The following is a 17,359-nucleotide window of genomic DNA, read 5'->3' on the forward strand; positions in this document are numbered from 1 at the left end:
GGGGACTGATTTGTAACTTCGCTAAAGTATAGGGGCTTTTTGGTAATTTAATTAAATGGTTAGGACTATTTTGGTAAAAAAAAATACCAAATGAAGGGTTGTTGTAGATAAATGTAATCAATATTTGGGTTTGGACTGATTTTGAATAAAGAGTTTAACATTGGGGGCATTTTAGTCATTTCATAATTAAAATGATTTAGGGCTTTTAAGACCCCGTGTTTCTTTCAATCGGTCAAGGAATGTCGAATGGAAGAGACACGAACAAAGGAGAGGTGGCCCGATCGTGATTCAACAATTCGATAGGGTGGATGTCGACAGAGGCCGTCGTCGGCGTCTTCTTCCTACTTCTGGTCCGATCGACGGCAAACTCAATTGGGGAAGGGTAGGGTGGTTCTGTGGTGGTGTTGGATCGAAGCAGCAAAATGGAAGAATCGACGGGACAGTGACGCATCGGAGGAGCGTCGCCGACGCTCAGATTGGGCGGATGAAGGAGAAGGAAACGAAAGCAATAGGGTGGCTCGGTGTGGCTATTGTCTGCAGCAGTTTTGGCGAGGGTGATTGAGCAACCGCGAGTGAATGAAGGTACGTGCGGCTGCAAATCGATGTTGGAGGGGATGGCCGATCTCCGGTGACTCCCTGGTTCGTGCATCTTGTAGCCGACCGAAGTCAAGCGAGGAATCAGCACCTCCGGAGCTGGGTTGGACCGAAGGAAAGACAAGGAACGTAGCAGTGAAACGGTTCTTCTTCTACTCCAGCCTTGAGGTGCGAAGGGGAAGGAGGCCAGGAGAAAGGTTCGGTGGAGTTTGCCCGACTGGAGAAGTGCGAGGCTTCGATGATCGGAGCAGTCCCCTGTTGCTTCCGGTTCTTCTTTTCTCCTTTTTTTTAAAAAAAATTTATTTGATTTTAACAGAAGTTGATAGAAAGGAAAAGAAGAATAACGAAAATTCCTTTTTCCTTCTTTGCTTTGATAGAAACTGATGAATGAGTGGATATTTGGGTGTTGATGTTTTACAGTGAATCGAATGGGTGCTTGTTTCTTGATCAGCCATATCTCACAAACAAGAGGTAAAGTGGCTGCCATGGAAGGACCAACAGGAGAAGCAGAAGTTTTTGAGAGTGATTTTGGTCAAGGTGAAACTTGGAAGTAATCTATAATTTAGCTGTTATATTTTACTTTTTAATTGATTTGATTTTTGATGAGTTTATGTATTATGTGTATAATTTGTGTATTGATTTGTACATTTGATTCAATGGGTACGTATTTGATTGAAGTTGGGTATTTATTGATGTAGTAGGTGATAACCCTTGTACTACATGGTAGATTGACATTAATAAAACATTATAGAGACTATAAGAATAACAATCATTAATCATGCAAACAAATAGGGGTGCAAACGAGTCAAACTATTCGTGAGCTACTCGAGATCGAATCGTTAAAATCTCGACTTGAGATCGATTTTAAACGAGTCCGAGCCGAATAGGCTTGTTTATTAAACGAGCTCGAGCTCGAGCCTCTGTTACTTGGCTCGATTAGGCTCGCGACCCTAAACGAGCCCACACATATAAAATAAAAAATTATTTTTATTTTTATATATTAAAATAAATAATAATTTAATAAATACCATTTTAGGAAATTAGAGTATACCGTATACGAGCCGAGCCCAAACCGAGCCCGAGCCCGTACAATTCTTAACGAGCCGATCTCGAGCTTTGTACCACAAGACACAAAACGAGCCGAGCTAGAGCTCGAGCCTATAAATATTTAAACGAGCCGAGCCCGAGCCTGGTCAGGCTCGAGCTCGGCTCGGCTCGTTTGCAGCCCTACAACAAATATTTTTTTTACATAATTTGTACATCTAATCATTTAAAATATATAACTTGATTAGGTTTTCGATAGTTGTTTATTTTTAGCATTTTGAAAACGAAATGCTGATTTTATGGGATTATATCATGATTTCTTGAGCCACATTTATTGCTGATTTATTGGCGGGAAATTTAAAATTGAGAAGCAATAAAATGAGTGACAAATGACATAATATTAATTAGGATGTGTATTAGAGTGACACATGGCAAAAGAATTAATTAAGTAAAATGATTGGCCCACAGAATAAAATCGGTTTAATTAAAAATTAAAAATTATGTTATAGTTAAAATTGTATTAATTAAAAAAATCAGAAATTTAAAATCAAGAGAATTAATTATCCCTAAAAATATGGAAATTTCCTTTTTTTAAATTGATCTCAATTGTCTAAAATACCCTTATAGTGAAAATACATGGTATTTTTTTATTATCTTTAATTTAATAATATGTATTAATCACTTTCTTAAAATAAGTAAAATGATTGGCCCACAATCACTCCTACATCTACACAATAATTAGTTAGAATAGAATAAACCAAACTTATATCCTCTAATCTAATAAATAAGAGCAATTTTGCCAAGTGGCATTCAATTAGCCCCCTCCCAATCGATTTATCCCGCTCAAAATACCAAAAGTGAATTTCCCTAAATGCCCTCCTGCTTCGTCTTTAATAGTTATGCATTAACGTTTGAAGATTCTCTCTTAAACCCTAATCCTCTTCCCTCTCCACCAATGGTTCGTTGCAAGAAACGGGTGTTCAAAACGCTACATCTAGGTAATTAGCCTTTGATTTTCGGATTTGAACTAAGCTACAATCGACTTGGGTGTAATTTCTTTTCTGTAATTGGTTTTGGAGTCGCGATTGGCATTTTGAAAGGAACTTCTGCCCCGTCGATTACTTTTGCTTCACATTCCTCGAATGGTTGTCGTCTTCGTCATAGCCTGGTAAGTCCGATTTCTCTAAAAATCAATTTAACATTGGAGTCGCGATTGACATTCAGTTGTGGGTTTTTGGTATGAGTTGGATTTAATTTTTCCCTGCATACATTAGGAAAATGAAAGATGGGTTTTAATGGCCTTTTGAATAAAGATCTTATTGAAACCAAGAAGGATAAAGAGATTTTCCATAAAGTCAATAAGGATCTTCTAATCGTAAGTTATTCATAAACATTGCTCAGTTTGTACAACTGCTCATTTTTGGTCGATTTCATGAACATACCGCCATCTCTGTTACTTCTTGATGGAATCCTTAATTTTGTATCCCATAATTGTTTCTTTTGTACCAAATCATGTAGACTTGGTTGCACTTTTCCATCTCCATATGCACTTTTCTTCCGTTGAGCTTATCAGTTTTGTATTTTGTGCATACAACGTGTTTGATTAAATGCTTGAACCAAATATATCAGTTTAATCGGTATGTTACTATGTTATTATCTTATGTTGTTTATGTGTAGTATGGACGAAGGTGAGGACAATCTATAACAAGCACAAGGTTTCATGGATAAGAAAGGTATGCTAGATTCTCCTTTACATATAGATATGAATTGATATGATAATAATAGGTGGGTCCTAATTCATTACTGATGTTTTCTCCAAGTAAAGTTCATTTTCGTTCGGGTTTCTCCTCAATAATGACATTAGATGAAAGCACTATAGATAAACACAAATATTAATGAAGAGAAATTTAGATAATTCAAAACAATTTACTAGACATTCGTTTGGTCCTTACCATTGGTAGTGGCTATCTCATTTGCACGGGTAATAAGCATCATCTTTAAGCTCATTTTTAGACTTTCAAGCCGTTATCTACCAAACAAGTCATTTTTTTAAATTTTAAATTATGAAAAAATTGGCTGATTTTGTAGGACTTACTTTTGGCAACATCCTTTCCATGTATAAAAGTGATGATTATAAGTTTCATGCTGCTGGGAGAGAGTATATAGATGTATGATTACATTCTTTACTCTTGTAAAGTTTTAGACTTTTTATCCATTAAATGTATTGTGATCATAAAAGTTTTACTTTCCATGTGAAGATGTTGGGGTCATGTATGCCATTTTTGGTTGAGATACAAAATGCATGTTATGTCCCTTCTGAGGTATCTATAAAAGAAATGAAAAACAAGACAAAAAGTTAGGACAATAACCTGGTGAGTTAGGCTTAAATTGTAATTTATATAGGTTGCATTTGTTATAATGGAAAAGCTTTTTAGGGTTGTTTTTTATGAGATGAGGGACATTTACGTCTTTTGCGCAAATTATAGATCAAGAGTGAGTCCCTATCCTGCCTTTCGGGATGGAACAAAAAGTTCCTCTCCCCGATTCAGATAATGATAAGTTTATTTGCTTTGTATTTTACTTTTTTGCATGATCAGACGGAAAATCCCGGAGATTGAAAGGCTAGGCATGAGATATGGGTTATTACAATTACCTTCAATGTCAGAAGGTAAGATGATAGTGGGTCAAAAAAATATAAATAAAAAACATCAAATAAATCCATATAAAATCATATTTAATGTAGTAATAAATATTCTAAAATAAACAAACCATTTAAGAATGGAAAATATATTTCTTTTATTAAAATGTGAATTTTGGTAGAAAATTAACTATTTGGTTTTGGGCAAAAAATTTCCAATTGTGAGTATGTTGCTATTTTTTGCAGTTTTTACCAAAAAATCTGAAATTTTAGCATTTTTTGACCCAATGGAATTATTGTTGATCAAGTTTCACTATGGTTGGTAGTGTTGGTCCTTCCTTCCGTGAGTGGTGTGTAACAGCTTCAGAAGTAGATACTAACGATTCATTCTTGGTGGTTTGTTGGTAATTTCGATAAAAATACAGAGCAACACCTTGGGCTTGGAGTTAAATGAATGGATCTGGTTAATTTGTCCCCTTAGCTTTGTAGCCTTCTTTACATTTGATTTTGTAAAAGTTTCCAGTATTTTAGCTCCATTTCAAAGCTCTATACACTTGAAGTTCTATGATTGTGTAACTTTTATTTGGGAATTAGTCATAGTAAATATTCTGTTGTTTGAGTTTTGCATCTACTACAAAAGCAAATGTTGTTTTTTTGCCACTTAGAGCATCTGGTTTTATTAAGTAAAATATGTCATCGAAATAAAAGGTTATTTTCATCGATATAAGAAAAGCAACAAAGTAATATACTATAATATGGTAGATAATATGCACAAAAATTACATTTTGATGACGAAAAATAGCAACATACTATTATTTTTAAAAGTATTGTTATTTCTTGTATTTTACATTTCTTTGTGTGTGTCTGTGTTGTATGTATGCGTCTGTGATGTGTGTTGTGTGATGATTGTATGTAATTTAGGCATAATAGACATTTTATAATTATATATTAAATGGATAGGAAAATTGTGATTGCACATGCACTTAGGACCCATCTTTATGGGTGTTAACGTCAAGGACAAAGTGTTCTAATACTTTTAAATAAGGACCAAAAAGAGTCAGTCACACATAGTCACAACCACTAACATACACACACTTGATATATACGACGCTATGATTACTATTTTATTTAACTCATGTAATACTGTACATTCAAAATTATTTATATTAATTTTATTATAATTCAAAAAATTGTCTTGGAAAAAACTCAAATTGTATAAAAATGTCCATGCATGTGGACTATTATTTTGTATTAATTGATACTAGATCATAAGTTTTCTTGAAATATTAATGATTTGTATTTGAAGAGGAAACTAATGGGGTAAATGAAATTATTTTCCGAAAAGAAACAATTTCAACCCCTCCTACATTCGTGAACAGCCGCTAAAAGAAAACTAATAACATTATATTAAATTCCATTAAAAAATTAATAAACTATTAGATTCCATGTGATTTGGAAAGTGTATAGTTGTGAACTATTAACAAAAACAATGTATTAATCGCCCCCGAAACAAATGTTATTACTATTATTATTCATGAATCTACATTAAGACAAAGAGGCATTGATGCCATGTAATTTGGAAAATGTATGGTTGTGAACTATTATCGTTATTCAGATAAAAGGTTTTGTTTAAAATTTCAATGAACACAAATTATATTTACAGTATGTTCTGTGATGACAATAAACAATAGTCAAAAGACAGACGCTATTGAAGGTAGGGTTATTTTTGAGATAGCCAATGTTCATTTATAGTTCATTGAAAAAAATTATATGTTGTATTGTCGATAGCTAAGAGATGAATTAAAAATATTAATTTTACACAATAACGGTAAACTTAAAAATATGACATCTAATGTTGTATTCAAAGAGGTCTTTGAAACTTTGTGATTCACAACAATTATTTACAATATGTTTACACATTGATTTTGAAATTTTACTTAAAAAAAGTCTTAATGTTTACACATTGATATTCATCATAATTATTTAAAATATGTCAATAGTTATTTTTAATGATATAGATTGAATTAGTTACTTATTCATAATTTTGTTTGTATTTATTTAAAATTTACTTTAAAAAATGTTTAATATTTACATCTTAATATTTAACTTTTTTAAATTAACCCGTGTCGTACATGGGTTTCACACCTAGTAAATATATATATATATATATATATATATATATATATATATATATATATATATATATATATATATGACTATAAACAATTCCCTTTTATATATAAAGAATTTGAGATTTGTATATAATAAGTGTCTAAATTGCCATATAACATATAGACATTGTGATTACACGAGTAATTTGGATCTTTTGAAGTAGCATACGACACCAAAAATATATATACATATATAGTGGCCATGTCATTATACAACTTATAAACATTTTTCACAATAATAACTACAATACATTTTGTATATTTATTTATCGTCATGTACAATTCTTGTGCCCTCTTATCGATTCATATAATTTTTCTAAAAGTGTATGCTTAATGTTCAGGTCGTGGTGATTCCAAAAATGCAGACATAATTGAATTTTGTTATACTGATCTCCGTGAAATTACGTTTAAAGTTTCGCATTTAATTAAGATGAAAACGTCTGATTTTTTACTTTTATAAATATTTTTATCAAAAATATTTCAAATATGAAATTAAATATTAGGCTATAGTTTGAGTCCAAAAAAGCATTCGAAATTTCCATTTGAGGTGTGCAAGTCCCTCGACGGTTTTAGCGATTTTAAGAAAATCAGTATTATCCTGGTTTTGGATTCTTAAAACGGTCGTATCTTTTGCATACGAACTCCGTTTTGGACGTTTTTTTATATTTTCGGAATCATGCAAACGTGTACTACGAGGCTAGAGTGTTTGTTTTTATCACAACGACTTAATATGAAATTTCAGTTTTTCAGACGCATCCCTAAGGTTGTAGTTTGAGCTGTTATTTTTTTACCAAATTACATATTTGGAAGTAAGATACCATTTGGTATCTTATGATAGTTGAAATGAATTTATTTATTTCACATAAGATGCACTAAAAATCAATGAGTCAAATTACCAAAAGATTTACTGTGAACTTGACTGTTCACAGTCTTTGACCTAAATTATTCGATGTCATAGCTTCGGGTTGCTAGAGGTTCACTTTTATGTATCAACAATATTCCCCTAATTGAACTTAGCAATCAATCAACTCCTCAGTTGGCTTCATCAAACACAAAGAGATAGGCACTCTGTAGCCAACTTCAGACTTCCAAATACCATTTGAGATGTTCGATGAATTTCTTCTTGACATGCTCAGGAGAATCACTTTTTGAAGCATTGAAAATGAACTTCTAAAGGATCTTTTTCGTAACAAGATGTTTGTTAAGAACTCTAAAGGAATCTTTTCGGTTAGTCTTCTCTTTGAGATAGCATAGTCAAGTTTCGGTTCTTCAATGGGGCCTTCTGCCAAGATCTGTGCTTCAGGCAGTTCGAAAGTGATTTTTGCTTAAACGTTCTCAATTCCAAAGAGGTGAGCAAATTCAATGTCGGACCTGCAGATCAAATTGTAACTCTGATGCTCGAGTGACTTGACTGGCAATCTCGGAAGTGAACAACAATGGTGAGAATTTCATTTGGGTTGATTGAAGGAAAGTCGGCATCCTTGATGGTGATGGTTAATTCTTTGTTCTAAGAGACATAATATATGTACTGTTGGATTAGTGTCTAAGCCAGTAACTATATTTGGTAAGTACTTGACCTGGTTGTGCATGGTCATTTTGGGTTGCCTTCATCATAGCAACTTGACAGGGTGATTTATGAAGAGAGAGAAGATATTATGATTTATTAATATATTATGAGAATAATATATTAAAGGAATAATCATATTATTTAATTAATATTGGTCATAGATTAATTGAGAATTAATTTGATGACTAAAAGAGATTAATTAAATAAAAGGGACTGGAACTGTCAATTGTGTGATAGTTGGTTTTAGGCTATGGATCCTTATGAATATAGGGTGGACAAAATTAAGGTGTATGGACTCCTTGAATTCGTCCAAGCCTTATTCTAGAAGGATCATTGGATTGCTTAGGGCCTAAGTTATTCAATTAGGGTTTCAGGATGTAACCCTAGCAGCTCAAGTATTTAAAGACCCCAAGGGCTACAGAAATCGGCTACCAGAAACCCTAAGGAGTTCCTAGAGCCGATTTTGTGCCTACATCCTCTCTCCAAATCATCCTCTTGTTAGTTGGTGTTTGTAAGCCATTAGAGGAGTGACAATTGTGACTCTAAGCTCCAAGAACAAGAAGATTCAAGCAAGCAATAAGAGGTAATCATCTAGATCTGATTTGTCTTATCAAATTTGAATTATACTCACTAGATCTAGGGTTTGCAAGACTTGGATAAATTGCATGTTCAATTAGAGAAACCTAGATCCAATCATTAGGGTTTGTATGTGCGCATAGGAAAGTTCTTATGGCTCAAACCCATTAGTGGTATCAGTGCTTTGATTGATTTCTATTGAATTGATGCATTGTTTATTTGTTCAAGCTTTGGAAAAATCGTTTTTCTGCCTCCTGACTGACAGACTCGGCGAGTCCCATTGTGGACAGGACGAGTAGGATGAACTCGACGAGTCCATAAGGGGACTCGGCGATTCGGAGCGTCTGTCAGAGTGATTTTTGGGATTTCTTGCTGTTTTGCTTGAGGATACTTACCAAAACTGTTTTTGTTCAATAAAATCCAAATTTTATCATCCTTTTGTCAATATCCTCAACAAAACAAAAGATAATTACCAATTGTTTAAATAATAATTTCCTTATTTGATAATAATTGATTATTTGAATTAATTGTTGAATTATCTTGCAAGTAATATTGACTAGGTCAAATTTAGATAATCATTAAATTAATTGTTTAATTTATATTATTTGCTATTTGTTCCTTTGTGTTTTGAAAAGTTCAAAACTTGTCCTCAAGTTTTGAAATTTAAGTTTTGTGATTAAAAGTTTTAATTTGAACTATTTAAATTTCAAACCTTAGAATTTTACAAGTTTTAAAATTCAACCTTATACTTATAATATTATAAGATTGATATATATATATATGTATAACTTGAATGCTAGTCTTACCGTTAGTAGGCCTCATTCACGAAGCCAATCTATAAGGGGGGTATAAGGTTATGACCTATAAAATGGCTGTTTAATGGGTGTCCATTCTCACCCACCGCTTCCTTGATTGGTGGAGGCTCGTTAGTCGAACGGGTAGGATAGGGCAAACTTTCCTCATTTAAAGTATAATTAATCTATATAAAGTAACTAAATATTTTTACAAAATTCCCAATCTTAGTTACTTTAGGCAAAAATGAATTTGATGCAATTCCATGAAATTACACTTTGTACCCTTGCTAAGACGTTAATGGAGCGTGTGTGGTTAACCGACACATTAATTGGGTTCTAAGCAAAGGTGGCAAAGGGTGACTCATTGTTTGTCATAGTTCGATGGAGCGTGTGTGGCTAACCGACACATCGAATAGGTGACTGTAACAATGAGGGCACCATGTACATTTGCATGGTTATTCACACCCGCTTTGTGATCCTCGGCATCCCAGTCACAAACTAGAGGGGCATATCAAGATTTAAACATGCCATTGAAAAGCTCAATGAATCTCAAAAGATCTAGGAGTTTTTCAATACATTTAAAACTTAATCTTTTTTTTTTGTTTTTCATGGTGGAGAATTAGTGAATCGACATTCACTTGCCTTCAAATTATTTACTTATTAGATTACGACATCCCTTTTCTAATTTGTGAATAATGTTGTTGGTTCCTAGTCCTAATTTTTTATTTGGGTGATTAATTGGGGAAATTCGTTTCTAATCAACTTTGTTCTTTTTCCTTTTCAGATGTCGAACGCAAACAACAACGCTTCTGGTTCAAACTCCTCTGGTTCGTTCTCACTCATGAACTTGTGTGGGAAAGTGATCTTTGATGGGACCAATTTCAGTAATTGGATCCGCAACATTCGCATGGTCACTCGCTACGAGGACAAAGAATATGTCCTCGATGAGAAGCTAAAGGAGATTGACATCGACACTGCTACCGCTGAAGAGATCGCGACTTATGAGGCCCACGAGTGTGATGCCACGAAAGTCCATTGCATCATGCTGGCGACTATGACTGCAGAACTCCAGAAGTCCTATGAGGACAAGTACCCCTATGAGATGCATCAGGATCTGCTGGAAGGCTACCACCAGAGCGCTAGGAAAGAAAGGTATGAGATCATCACTTCGATGATCACTACCAAAATGGGTAATGGAGAGTCCCTTACCGCTCATATGCAAAAGATGCAGAGATATGTCGATCGCCTGCTGAAGTTGAATGTGAACTTCGATGAAGAGCTGGCAATTGACATCATCCTTCACTCATTGCCTTCCTGCTATAGCCAGTTCCGCATGACCTACCACATGAATAAGGAAGAGGTCTCCTTGAGCAAGCTTCAGGGTTTGTTGAGGACTGCTGACAGCAACCTCAAGGATAAATGTGTTGCATCAACTCCAACTCCAGCTGCTGCCCCTGTCTTGGCAATAGGGCAAGGGAAGGGTAAAAAGAGGAAGGCTCCCTCAAAGGGCCACCACAAGGGAAAGTCCCAAGATGACACCTCTTCTAGTGGAACCAAAGTTGGTTCTGCTAAACCCAACTCTAACCCTAAGGAGGCAGTGTGCCACTACTGCCACAAGATAGGGCATTGGAAAAGAAGCTTCCCAGAATATCTGCAGGCCATCAAGGATGGGAAGATCAAGCCATCTTTTGCAGGTATTTACACAATTAAATCTAATGGTTTATCACATGCTACTTCTTGGGTTCTTGATACAGGATGTGGTTTTCACATATGTTCTGATTTGCAGGGACTAAGATGAAATAGGGATGTGGAGCATGGAAGGATGAATCTGATCATGGGAAACAGAAGAACGTCGCCTGTCACCAAGATTGGAATATACTTTTTAGTGCTTAGTAATGGATTAGATTTAGATTTGAATAATTGTTCCTATTCGCCAGATATGGAAAGAAACATCATTTCATTTCATGGTTTATATAGACAAGGTTTTAGATATTCATTTGATAATGAAAAGGGTTCTATTTATGCTTATCTTAATAATGTTTTATATTTTGAAGCATTGCCTTGTAATGGAATATATGAAACTGTGATGGTTGTGGATAACTTAGGAAATGATGTGTTGTGTGTGGATTCTTGCAATAGTATGGATAAGGCATGCTTGTGGCATTGTCGTCTTGGACATGTCAACAAGAAACGCATAGCCCAACTTCAAAAGGATGAAGTGTTGGAGTCATTCGACCTTAGGGACGATGACGTGTGCGAGTCTTGTTTACTTGGAAAGATTACCAAGTCACCCTTCACTGGCACTTGTGCGAGGGGTGAGGGTTTATTGGATCTCATACATACAGATGTATGTGGACCCTTTAGATCAACCACAAGGGATGCAAATCGCTTCTATGTGACTTTCACAGATAATTATAGCAGATATGGGTATATCTACTTAATCAAGCACAAGTCAGAAACCTTTGAAAAGTTCAAAGAGTTTAAACAAGAAGTGGAGAATCAATTGGGCAGGAAAATCAAGATGCTTCGATCTGATCGAGGTGGAGAGTACCTAAGTCTTGAATTCCACGACTATCTCAAGGAATGCAGAATTGTTTCGCAATTGACGCCACCTAGGACACCAGAATTGAATGGTGTGGCTGAGAGGCGTAATCGAACCTTACTAGATATGGTTCGTTCCATGATGAGTCGTGCTTCACTACCTATCTCATTCTGGGGGTATGCCTTAGAGACTGCCGCCCATATCCTTAACTTAGTCCCTACGAAGAAGGTTGCCAAAACACCTCACAAAATGTGGACAGGGAAGGCTCCCTCGTTGGCACATATCAAGGTTTGGGGTTGCGAGGTTTTCGTAAGACGAGAGACTCACGACAAGCTCGAACCTCGTAGTGAGCGATGTATTTTCATCGGCTACCCACAGAAATCCTTTGGATATCTCTTCTACAGACCGAGTGACAATGTTGTCTTCGTTGCAAGGAGAGGGGTTTTCCGAGAGCGAGAACTCATAAGCCAAGGAGACAGTGGGAGGCAAATCGATCTTGAAGAGCTTCAAGAGTCGAGCGATAAAGGAACCCCTAACACTGGCGCTCAACCCGAGGAGGAAACTCCGGTTGAACCGATTGACGAGTCCTTACCTCTTAGACGTTCCGAAAGGGTTAGTGTTCCACCCCAGTTTTATGGTTTTCATATTACTATAGAAGGGGATACATTCATTAGTGATAGTACACTAGTGAATCTGGATGAACCTAATAGCTATAAGGAAGCCATGGCAGGCCCAGAGTCAGCGAAATGGAAAGAGGCTATGGACAGCGAGATTCAGTCCATGTATGACAACCAAGTTTGGAATTTAGTTGACAATGTCCCAGGTCGTAAGACGGTCGGGTGCAAGTGGATCTTCAAGAAGAAGACTGACGTGGATGGGAATGTGCACACTTATAAGGCACGATTGGTTGCGAATGGTTTCACTCAAACTCCTGGAGTTGACTACGACGAAACCTTCTCACCAGTTGCGAAGATAAAGTCTATCAGGGTGATGCTGGCCATTGCTGCATTTCATGACTATGAAATATGGCAGATGGATGTCAAAACCACTTTCCTTCATGGGAAATTGACTGAGGATGTTTACATGGCTCAGCCAGAGGGTTTTGTCAATGCAAAGCATCCCAATAGAGTGTGTAAGCTTGAGAAGTCCATTTATGGACTTAAGCAAGCGTCTCGCAGGTGGAATCTTTGTTTTGGTGAGAAGGTCAAAGAGTTTGGTTTTCTGCGAAGCGAGGATGAATCATGTGTATATGTCAAAGCCAGTGGGAGTGTAGTGAGATTCCTCATATTGTATGTCGACGACATACTGCTCATAGGAAATGACGCCCCGACACTGCAGGAGGTTAAGTCCTGGCTCGGGAAGTGCTTCGCTATGAAGGACCTTGGAGAGGCTTCCTATATTTTGGGAATAAGGATAGTGAGAAACAGAAGTAAGAGACTAATAGGACTTAGTCAGAATACTTACTTGGACAAAGTACTAAAACGTTTTAGTATGGAGAATTCAAAGAAAGGGGAATTACCAATCCAAAGTAATGCCAAGTTGAGTAAGACTCAAAGTCCGAGTACCGAAGTCGAGATAGCAGAGATGAGCCAAGTACCTTACGCTTCCGCAGTTGGCTCAATCATGTATGCTATGACTTGTACTCGCCCTGATGTGGCCTTCGCTTTGAGCATGGTCAGCAGATATCAAGGGAATCCTGGCAGAGCGCATTGGATCGCAGTCAAGAATATTCTTAAGTACCTTCGGAGGACCAAGGAATTGTTTCTATTCTTCGGTGGGAGTGATGACTTAAAGGTGCGAGGGTACAGTGACGCCAGTTTTCAGACCGACAGGGACAACTACCGTTCGCAGTCGGGCTGGGTCTTTACCCTCAATGGAGGAGCAGTGACTTGGAAAAGTTCCAAACAGGAGACCATAACTGATTCAACGTGCGAATCAGAGTATATAGCGGCGAGCGAAGCGTCAAAGGAGTCAATATGGTTGAAAAACTTCATTGGAGACCTTGGAGTTGTGCCACCCATAAAGGAGCCCATAGAGATTTTCCGTGATAATGAAGGAGCGGTTGCCTTGACCAAAGAACCGAGAGATCATGGTAGATCTCGACATATCGACAGAAAATATCACTTTATTCCACATCGGGTGGAAGAGGGACTCCTCGTAGTTAAGAGGGTATCGTCAGAGGATAACCCAACAGATCCGCTTACGAAGGGACTGAGCAGGGTTAAGCACTTACATCACGCTAGGAGCATCGGGCTGAAGGACGATATTAGTTTAGATTAGATAGTTTAGAAACGTGTAATAGATAAATTGTAATTAACATTCGATGATTAAATAAAAGAGTATTATTTATTAGTAATGTTACTGTCTTATGTTAATTATTTACCTATTGTTTCATTTTGCATGTTTTGACTTCCTGAATAATTGAATTATTTGATAATGATCGAATTATTCGAACGGTCCACAGTCATTCATATGTCGGTAGTAGATATGAATGAAGACTGTCATGAATTGGTGTGTAAAATGTCTAAAATGTATTAGACATAGCAAAGGTTTACTACAACGTTCATGAGTGCTTATGAACTTAATTTGAGCATTGGAATAAACCCACGCTTGCTGGAATCGCTTCATGGAATTCATCATGAGCGATCGCAAGACGGTAATATCATATGGTGTTAAAACCTAGATATATAGTTTATTGTTTGCTAATTGGTTGTGCATTGATAATGCATAAACGCATCAGTAACTTGATGTTATAAAACGCATTGTTGTGTATGATTTGATTAGTGGATAATAAATGCATATAAGTCGAAGTTTATCTGTTCCTTTTATCCTAAGAGGGTAAAAGCAATATCAGGGCCCCTCGATGATTTGATTTGACTTATGTATCGGGCCCGGTCAGGACTGAATTGATGTGTTCAATTAAGTTCTATGTCAAATGAATCTGAGATCGAGAAACTAACTGATGGACAATAAGTATGACTATGTTCCATGTAATTGTCCACATGATATCTAGAACAGAGGATTATACGATCCCTTATCTAAAGGACAGGTTACTGATAAGATCAGAGTTTGACAGCCTCTTTGAGAGCTACGATTGCTAATCGGATTGTGCTTGCATTTGTAGTTACTAGACTTATCCAAGTGGGAGACCGTTGGATTAGTGTCTAAGCCAGTAACTATATTTGGTAAGTACTTGACCCGGTTGTGCATGGTCCTTTTGGGTTGCCTTCACCATAGCAACTTGACAGGGTGATTTATGAAGAGAAAGAAGATATTATGATTTATTAATATATTATGAGAATAATATATTAATGGAATAATCATATTATTTAATTAATATTGGTCATAGATTAATTGAGAATTAATTTGGTGACTAAAAGAGATTAATTAAATAAAGGGGACTGGAACTGTCAATTGTGTGATAGTTGGTTTTAGGCTATGGATCCTTATGAATATAGGGTGGACGAAATTAAGGTGTATGGACTCCTTGAATTCATCCAAGCCTTATTCTAGAAGGATCATTGGATTGCTTAGGGCCTAAGTTATTCAATTAGGGTTTCAGGATGTAACCCTAGCAGCTCAAGTATTTAAAGACCCCAAGGGCTACAGAAATCGGCTACCAGAAACCCTAAGGAGTTCCTAGAGCCGATTTTGTGCCTACATCCTCTCTCCAAATCATCCTCTTGCTAGTTGGTGTTTGTAAGCCATTAGAGGAGTGACAATTGTGACTATAAGCTCCAAGAACAAGAAGATTCAAGCAAGCAATAAGAGGTAATCATCTAGATCTGATTTGTCTTATCAAATTTGAATTATACTCACTAGATCTAGGGTTTGCAAGACTTGGATAAATTGCATGTTCAATTAGAGAAACCTAGATCCAAGCATTAGGGTTTGCATGTGCACATAGGAAAGTTCTTATGGCTCAAACCCATCATGTACATCATACAGGTAAGATCAATTTGTATTTCAGCCTTGTTATCGTATCCAATGATCTTGGCAATCCGCTTCCGAGACCACACTTCCTTTTGAGGCCGTGCGTTGACGGAGTAGAAGGTTCTCAATCTCTCACGCTCTATCCTGATGATTATTTGAGGATGATCATTCGGATGAAGAGGAGCGTACTTGATGTAGAAGTGACCGTGAGGAGAGATTGGCAGATCAAGTTGATCGGCATCCTGTGTTGGAAGATCATAATACATGAAGGGAACAAAGTTTATATCATGAATAACTCCTTCTCAGAAAAGAGGAGATATGCCCAACATCGGATTCGGATTGTCTTTCAGCGCTTGAATCCTGATGTTTTCTTCCAAAGCTTGATCGATTTGTTCTTGAGACCAGCCCTCAGACTTTTTCAACGTCTTCACTGGGCTGTATGATTCAGTAGCACTCTTCTTTCCCTTGTCTTGTGGAGGTGCATTCAAGACAGAGATGGTTTGTTGACCGAATTCGGTGATGATGAATTCTGGTGGAGGAGGAGACAGAGGCTCTTCAGGGAGATAATCAGGTTTTTGGTTTGGAAAGCCTTCTTCGATTTGAACGATCCTCAGAGCAGGGATTGGTGGAAGCATAGATCGAGTAGCTCGGAATGTGTCTATGGTTAGCTTTGCCTTGATTTTTGCCATCATCTGAACGTTTCTGCTAACGATGACGACCATTTAACCAAGGAACGTTTTAGCTTATCTACATCCGAAAGGACCTTCACAGGATGTTCCCTGATAGCTTGAAGTCCTAAAATCCCATTTTTAATCAGGCCTTCATCTTCTTCATCACCAGACTCAAGAGGTTCAAGAGTTTCAACCTCGAGAATTTATTCATCGGACGACTCATCTCAGAGAACAAATTCCGAGATAGGTTTCCATTGAATCTGTTTATCTCTTTGACTAGATCCTTCTCCTCCTCTTTCATTGGAAGGCCCTGCTTCCAATGCAAGTCTGTTTTGGCGTTGAAGTTCACTCAATCATTCGAACACCCTTTGAAAGCTCATATTGATCTGTTTGGAGAGAGCATCGTAAGCTTCGACTGTGGGAGATTGAGCTTTAAGATGGGCAAATGTTTCATCAATAATGACGAGCATCTCATTGAATTTATAATTCATAACATCAACAATATTCCAGGTGACTCGGATCAGCTTGATAAGAACATGTTGCATAATCATATTCATTTCATCCCTTTTCAGCATTTGAATTTGTTTCTCATGACGAACATGAGTCTGCTTAATGCGTTCATTGGTAGCACTAATCAGGCCGTCATGAATCTTTAGCATAGTGGTGGTGGAGATGTGATGATCGAGGCTCTGGTTATACTTCTGTTCGACTTCTTCAAGTGTGTGCTTGAACCAGAGAGAAATGAGTTGGTCGCATTGATTTTCTCGATTGAGTTCGTAGGGGAAAACATCTTTAATCTCGGAGAGAGATTTAAGAATGAGTTCAAGCT

The 17,359-nt window shown here is 36.7% G+C and overlaps 1 long non-coding RNA gene across 1 annotated transcript; it reads left to right on the top strand.

Moving 5' to 3' along the window:
• The first annotated feature begins 236 nt into the window (after nucleotides 1-236).
• LOC145112219 (uncharacterized) lies at nucleotides 237-1,279 on the top strand. The gene is made up of 2 exons (XR_013710470.1): nucleotides 237-861; nucleotides 1,015-1,279. It is a non-coding gene; the product is annotated as an uncharacterized LOC145112219 (long non-coding RNA).
• The last annotated feature ends 16,080 nt before the right edge of the window (nucleotides 1,280-17,359 follow it).

This window comes from Lactuca virosa, chromosome 5 (genome assembly GCF_052849685.1).
Source record: "Lactuca virosa cultivar CGN04683 chromosome 5, Lactuca_virosa_CGN04683_v6, whole genome shotgun sequence".
NCBI classification, from domain to species: domain Eukaryota; kingdom Viridiplantae; phylum Streptophyta; class Magnoliopsida; order Asterales; family Asteraceae; genus Lactuca; species Lactuca virosa.